We start from the raw sequence: 7,929 nt of genomic DNA, 5'->3' as shown, positions 1-7,929 counted from the left end.
CGCTTGTTCAATTCCGGCTCGAAGGAAGTTTTGTGTATTCTATCATATGTTTTCAACCTTCTGGCAAATACCAGACAGCTATGCTCTTTCTGGACATGTAGACAGAAACACAACCGGAAAGTTTTTTCTCCAGTTTGCCTTGTGAATTCAAAACTTAGGCAGCAACAGTGCTTTTACTTTATGGAGATGCTGAGCACCAATGTGAAAACGTCTTCAACTGTAGCATGCTACCCAAGCAAAAGGAACCAACGTCCCTGGGTGGACTCGAACCACCAACCTTTCGGTTAACAGCCGAACGCGCTAACCGATTGGGCCACAGAAACACAAACGCCTGCCGAACTTTCGTCTAACAGCCGGACGCACCCACCAGTTTTAACCGGAACCTTAAACAATGGTCAGACACCATTTCCTCTAATGATTTTCAACAATAATATGACACAAGAAAGCAAAAAAAAACAAAGAAACAATTGCAGAACCCCAGGAGTACTCTAGTCGCCAACAAATATGTAATGGCTGAAAATTTACATGTCATCGACCTGAACACAAACAGTCATTAGAATTTTACTCTGTACATCTGTTAACACAAGCAGAGTGGCGCAGCGGAAGCGTGCTGGGCCCATAACCCAGAGGTCGATGGATCGAAACCATCCTCTGCTAAATTGTGCTGCATTGCATCTTTTTCTACAAACTAGCTAAGTTTTTTTTCACTTCCCCAGTTTGGTTCTCTATATACAGAGAAATGGTTTGCTAGAAAATTGCTCGACTGTATTTGTAGACCATAATTCACATTGTGAAACCCAGCGGTCAATGGATTGAAACCAACCTCTGCTAAATAGTTGTGTTTTATAAACTTCATCATTGCATATCAACTGAACTTTTCTGTCAACAGCAAACGTGTCTCGGATCAAAAACACTAGTCAAAATCCTAAATCCCAGTACAACTCGTGCCAAAGGACCAGAAGGAGATTCGCAACCTCTCAGCATTTTCTATATTCAAACCAAACCATAAAAGATCAATCTTTTCGCTTGGGATTGTGCTGCATTACAACTTTTTTCTACAAACTAGGTAAGTTTTTTTTCACTCCCCCAGTTTGGTTCTCTATATACAGAGAAATGGTTTACTAGAAAATTGCTCGACTGTATTTGTAGGCCATAATTCACATTGTGAAACCCAGCGGTCGATGGATCGAAACCAACCTCTGCTAAATAGTTGAGTTTTATATACTTCATCATTGCATATCAACTGAACTTTTCTGTCAACAGCAAACGTGTCTCAAAAGGAACCAACGTCCCTGGGTGGACTCGAACCACCAACCTTTCGGTTAACAGCCGAACGCGCTAACCGATTGCGCCACAGAGACACAAACACCTGCCGAACTTTCGTCTAACAGCCGGACGCACCCACCAGTTTTAACCGGAACCTTAAACAATGGTCAGACACCATTTCCTCTAATGATTTTCAACAATAATATGACACAAGAAAGCAAAAAAAAACAAAGAAACAATTGCAGAACCCCAGGAGTACTCTAGTCGCCAACAAATATGTAATGGCTGAAAATTTACATGTCATCGACCTGAACACAAACAGTCATTAGAATTTTACTCTGTACATTTGTTAACACAAGCAGAGTGGGGCAGCGGAAGCGTGCTGGGCCCATAACCCAGAGGTCGATGGATCGAAACCATCCTCTGCTAAATTGTGCTGCATTGCATCGTTTTCTACAAACTAGCTAAGTTTTTTTTCACTTCCCCAGTTTGGTTCTCTATATACAGAGAAATGGTTTGCTAGAAAATTGCTCGACTGCATTTGTAGACCATAATTCACATTGTGAAACCCAGCGGTCAATGGATTGAAACCAACCTCTGCTAAATAGTTGTGTTTTATAAACTTCATCATTGCATATCAACTGAACTTTTCTGTCAACAGCAAACGTGTCTCGGATCAAAAACACTAGTCAAAATCCTAAATCCCAGTACAACTCGTGCCAAAGGACCAGAAGGAGATTCGCAACCTCTCAGCATTTTCTATATTCAAACCAAACCATAAAAGATCAATCTTTTCGCTTGGGATTGTGCTGCATTACAACTTTTTTCTACAAACTAGGTAAGTTTTTTTTCACTCCCCCAGTTTGGTTCTCTATATACAGAGAAACGGTTTACTAGAAAATTGCTCGACTGTATTTGTAGGCCATAATTCACATTGTGAAACCCAGCGGTCGATGGATCGAAACCAACCTCTGCTAAATAGTTGAGTTTTATAAACTTCATCATTGCATATCAACTGAACTTTTCTGTCAACAGCAAACGTGTCTCAAAAGGAACCAACGTCCCTGGGTGGACTCGAACCACCAACCTTTCGGTTAACAGCCGAACGCGCTAACCGATTGCGCCACAGAGACACAAACACCTGCCGAACTTTCGTCTAACAGCCGGACGCACCCACCAGTTTTAACCGGAACCTTAAACAATGGTCAGACACCATTTCCTCTAATGATTTTCAACAATAATATGACACAAGAAAGCAAAAAAAAACAAAGAAACAATTGCAGAACCCCAGGAGTACTCTAGTCGCCAACAAATATGTAATGGCTGAAAATTTACATGTCATCGACCTGAACACAAACAGTCATTAGAATTTTACTCTGTACATCTGTTAACACAAGCAGAGTGGGGCAGCGGAAGCGTGCTGGGCCCATAACCCAGAGGTCGATGGATCGAAACCATCCTCTGCTAAATTGTGCTGCATTGCATCTTTTTCTACAAACTAGCTAAGTTTTTTTTCACTTCCCCAGTTTGGTTCTCTATATACAGAGAAATGGTTTGCTAGAAAATTGCTCGACTGTATTTGTAGACCATAATTCACATTGTGAAACCCAGCGGTCAATGGATTGAAACCAACCTCTGCTAAATAGTTGTGTTTTATAAACTTCATCATTGCATATCAACTGAACTTTTCTGTCAACAGCAAACGTGTCTCGGATCAAAAACACTAGTCAAAATCCTAAATCCCAGTACAACTCGTGCCAAAGGACCAGAAGGAGATTCGCGACCTCTCAGCATTTTCTATATTCAAACCAAACCATAAAAGATCAATCTTTTCGCTTGGGATTGTGCTGCATTACAACTTTTTTCTACAAACTAGGTAAGTTTTTTTTCACTCCCACAGTTTGGTTCTCTATATACAGAGAAATGGTTTACTAGAAAATTGCTCGACTGTATTTGTAGGCCATAATTCACATTGTGAAACCCAGCGGTCGATGGATCGAAACCAACCTCTGCTAAATAGTTGTGTTTTATAAACTTCATCATTGCATATCAACTGAACTTTTCTGTCAACAGCAAACGTGTCTCGGATCAAAAACACTAGTCAAAATCCTAAATCCCAGTACAACTCGTGCCAAAGGACCAGAAGGAGATTCGCGACCTCTCAGCATTTTCTATATTCAAACCAAACCATAAAAGGTCAATATTTTTGCTTGGGATTGTGCTGCATTGCAACTTTTTTCTACAAACTAGGTAAGTTTTTTTTACTCCCCCAGTCTGGTTCTCTACATACATAGAAATGGTTTGCTAGAAAATTGCCCGACTGTATTTGTAGGCCATAATTCACATTGTGAAACACAGCGGTCGATGGATCGAAACCAACCTCTGCTAAATAGTTGTGATTTATAAACTTCATCATTGCATATCAACTGAACTTTTCTGTCAACAGCAAACGTGTCTCGGATCAAAAACACTAGTCAAAATCCTAAATCCCAGTACAACTCGTGCCAAAGGACCAGAAGGAGATTCGCGACCTCTCAGCATTTTCTATATTCAAACCAAACCATAAAAGGTCAATCTTTTTGCTTGGGATTGTGCTGCATTACAACTTTTTTCTACAAACTAGGTAAGTTTTTTTTACTCCCCCAGTCTGATTCTCTACATACATAGAAATGGTTTGCTAGAAAATTGCTCGACTGTATTTGTAGGCCATAATTCACATTGTGAACTCCGTAGATGTTCTTCAAATATGGGAGAAAGGAATCTGTACTTAAGAAAAAAAAAAAAAAAAAAAGCACTCAATGGCACATTTGACTATAAGTAAACTGTGACATGGTGTGGCGTGAAACTGATAATGGAGTTCGTCGGGCATGGGGGATTAGCTCAAATGGTAGAGCGCTCGCTTAGCATGCGAGAGGTAGCGGGATCGATGCCCGCATTCTCCAATACAATCTTTGGATCCCTTTTTCAGTTGGCCGAGTGAATTGTTTTTGCCACCTGCTCGTGGCACACACGTCCAAACCTTGAAGACTTTCAACAATGGCTAAATCAAGCCTTCGATAGCTCAGCTGGTAGAGCGGAGGACTGTAGATCTCAATTAGCAATCCTTAGGTCGCTGGTTCAATTCCGGCTCGAAGGAAGTTTTGTGTATTCTATCAGATGTTTTCAACCTTCTGGCAAATACCAGACAGCTATTCTCTTTCTGGACATGTAGACAGAAACACAACCGGAAAGTTTTTTCTCCAGTTTGCCTTGTGAATTCAAAACTTAGGCAGCAACAGTGCTTTTACTTTATGGAGATGCTGAGCACCAATGTGAAAACGTCTTCAACTGTAGCATGCTACCCAAGCAAAAGGAACCAACGTCCCTGGGTGGACTCGAACCACCAACCTTTCGGTTAACAGCCGAACGCGCTAACCGATTGGGCCACAGAGACACAAACGCCAACCGAACTTTCGTCTAACAGCCGGACGCACCCATCAGTTTTAACCGGAACCTTAAACAATGGTCAGACACCATTTCCTCTAATGATTTTCAACAATAATATGACACAAGAAAGCAAAAAAAAACAAAGAAACAATTGCAGAACCCCAGGAGTACTCTAGTCGCCAACAAATATGTAATGGCTGAAAATTTACATGTCATCGACCTGAACACAAACAGTCATTAGAATTTTACTCTGTACATCTGTTAACACAAGCAGAGTGGTGCAGCGGAAGCGTGCTGGGCCCATAACCCAGAGGTCGATGGATCGAAACCATCCTCTGCTAAATTGTGCTGCATTGCATCTTTTTCTACAAACTAGCTAAGTTTTTTTTCACTTCCCCAGTTTGGTTCTCTATATACAGAGAAATGGTTTGCTAGAAAATTGCTCGACTGTATTTGTAGACCATAATTCACATTGTGAAACCCAGCGGTCCATGGATTGAAACCAACCTCTGCTAAATAGTTGTGTTTTATAAACTTCATCATTGCATATCAACTGAACTTTTCTGTCAACAGCAAACGTGTCTCGGATCAAAAACACTAGTCAAAATCCTAAATCCCAGTACAACTCGTGCCAAAGGACCAGAAGGAGATTCGCGACCTCTCAGCATTTTCTATATTCAAACCAAACCATAAAAGATCAATCTTTTCGCTTGGGATTGTGCTGCATTACAACTTTTTTCTACAAACTAGGTAAGTTTTTTTTCACTCCCCCAGTTTGGTTCTCTATATACAGAGAAATGGTTTACTAGAAAATTGCTCGACTGTATTTGTAGGCTATAATTCACATTGTGAAACCCAGCGGTCGATGGATCGAAACCAACCTCTGCTAAATAGTTGAGTTTTATAAACTTCATCATTGCATATCAACTGAACTTTTCTGTCAACAGCAAACGTGTCTCAAAAGGAACCACCAACCTTTCGGTTAACAGCCGAACGCGCTAACCGATTGCGCCACAGAGACACAAACGCCTGCCGAACTTTCGTCTAACAGCCGGACGCACTCACCAGTTTTAACCGGAACCTTAAACAATGGTCAGACACCATTTCCTCTAATGATTTTCAACAATAATATGACACAAGAAAGCAAAAAAAACCAAAGAAACAATTGCAGAACCCCAGGAGTACTCTAGTCGCCAACAAATATGTAATGGCTGAAAATTTACATGTCATCGACCTGAACACAAACAGTCATTAGAATTTTACTCTGTATATCTGTAAACACAAGCAGAGTGGTGCAGCGGAAGCGTGCTGGGCCCATAACCCAGAGGTCGATGGATCGAAACCATCCTCTGCTAAATTGTGCTGCATTGCATCTTTTTCTACAAACTAGCTAAGTTTTTTTTCACTTCCCCAGTTTGGTTCTCTATATACAGAGAAATGGTTTGCTAGAAAATTGCTCGACTGTATTTGTAGACCATAATTCACATTGTGAAACCCAGCGGTCAAACCTTGAAGACTTTCAACAATGGCTAAATCAAGCCTTCGATAGCTCAGCTGGTAGAGCGGAGGACTGTAGATCTAAATTAGCAATCCTTAGGTCGCTGGTTCAATTCCGGCTCGAAGGAAGTTTTGTGTATTCTATCAGATGTTTTCAACCTTCTGGCAAATACCAGACAGCTATGCATTTTCTGGACATGTAGACAGAAACACAACCGGAAAGTTTTTTCTCCAGTTTGCCTTGTGAATTCAAAACTTAGGCAGCAACAGTGCTTTTACTTTATGGAGATGATGAGCACCAATGTGAAAACGTCTTCAACTGTAGCATGCTACCCAAGCAAAAGGAACCAACGTCCCTGGGTGGACTCGAACCACCAACCTTTCGGTTAACAGCCGAACGCTCTAACCGATTGCGCCACAGAGACAAAAACACCTACCGAACTTTCGTCTAACAGCCGGACGCACCCACCAGTTTTAACCGGAACCTTAAACAATGGTCAGACACCATTTCCTCTAATGATTTTCAACAATAATATGACACAAGAAAGCAAAAAAAAACAAAGAAACAATTGCAGAACCCCAGGAGTACTCTAGTCGCCAACAAATATGTAATGGCTGAAAATTTACATGTCATCGACCTGAACACAAACAGTCATTAGAATTTTACTCTGTACATCTGTTAACACAAGCAGAGTGGCGCAGCGGAAGCGTGCTGGGCCCATAACCCAGAGGTCGATGGATCGAAACCATCCTCTGCTAAATTGTGCTGCATTGCATCTTTTTCTACAAACTAGCTAAGTTTTTTTTCACTTCCCCAGTTTGGTTCTCTATATACAGAGAAATGGTTTGCTAGAAAATTGCTCGACTGTATTTGTAGACCATAATTCACATTGTGAAACCCAGCGGTCAAACCTTGAAGACTTTCAACAATGGCTAAATCAAGCCTTCGATATCTCAGCTGGTAGAGCGGAGGACTGTAGATCTAAACTAGCAATCCTTAGGTCGCTGGTTCAATTCCGGCTCGAAGGAAGTTTTGTGTATTCTATCAGATGTTTTCAACCTTCTGGCAAATACCAGACAGCTATGCATTTTCTGGACATGTAGACAGAAACACAACCGGAAAGTTTTTTCTTCAGTTTGCCTTGTGAATTCAAAACTTAGGCAGCAACAGTGCTTTTACTTTATGGAGATGCTGAGCACCAATGTGAAAACGTCTTCAACTGTAGCATGCTACCCAAGCAAAAGGAACCAACGTCCCTGGGTGGACTCGAACCACCAACCTTTCGGTTAACAGCCGAACGTGCTAACCGATTGCGCCACAGAGACACAAACGCCTGCGAACTTTCGTCTAACAGCCGGACGCACCCACCACTTTTAACCGGAACCTTAAACAATGGTCAGACACCATTTCCTCTAATGATTTTCAACAATAATATGACACAAGAAAGCAAAAAATAACAAAGAAACAATTGCAGAACCCCAGGAGTACTCTAGTCGCCAACAAATATGTAATGGCTGAAAATTTACATGTCATCGACCTGAACACAAACAGTCATTAGAATTTTACTCTGTACATCTGTTAACACAAGCAGAGTGGCGCAGCGGAAGCGTGCTGGGCCTATAACCCAGAGGTCGATGGATCGAAACCATCCTCTGCTAAATTGTGCTGCATTGCATCTTTTTCTACAAACTAGCTAAGTTTTTTTTCACTTCCCCAGTTTGGTTCTCTATATACAGAGA

The 7,929-nt window shown here is 41.3% G+C and overlaps 3 non-coding genes across 3 annotated transcripts; 1 reads left to right on the top strand and 2 right to left on the bottom strand.

The window, feature by feature from the left end:
• Positions 1-1,287: 1,287 nt before the first annotated feature.
• Positions 1,288-1,361, bottom strand: TRNAN-GUU (transfer RNA asparagine (anticodon GUU)). Its single transcript has one exon. It is a non-coding gene; the product is annotated as a tRNA-Asn (tRNA).
• A 964-nt stretch (positions 1,362-2,325) lies between these two features.
• Positions 2,326-2,399, bottom strand: TRNAN-GUU (transfer RNA asparagine (anticodon GUU)). The gene has a single exon. It is a non-coding gene; the product is annotated as a tRNA-Asn (tRNA).
• Positions 2,400-7,776: 5,377 nt separating this feature from the next.
• Positions 7,777-7,848, top strand: TRNAI-UAU (transfer RNA isoleucine (anticodon UAU)). Its single transcript has one exon. It is a non-coding gene; the product is annotated as a tRNA-Ile (tRNA).
• Positions 7,849-7,929: the final 81 nt, after the last annotated feature.

The sequence above is a fragment of the Dendrobates tinctorius genome, unplaced genomic scaffold, assembly GCF_039654945.1.
Source record: "Dendrobates tinctorius isolate UK_male_01 unplaced genomic scaffold, ASM3965494v1 ptg000251l, whole genome shotgun sequence".
In the NCBI taxonomy this organism is placed as follows: domain Eukaryota; kingdom Metazoa; phylum Chordata; class Amphibia; order Anura; family Dendrobatidae; genus Dendrobates; species Dendrobates tinctorius.
The sequence above is the reverse complement of the archived record's forward strand: the minus strand, read 5'-3'. Positions and strand labels throughout refer to the sequence as shown.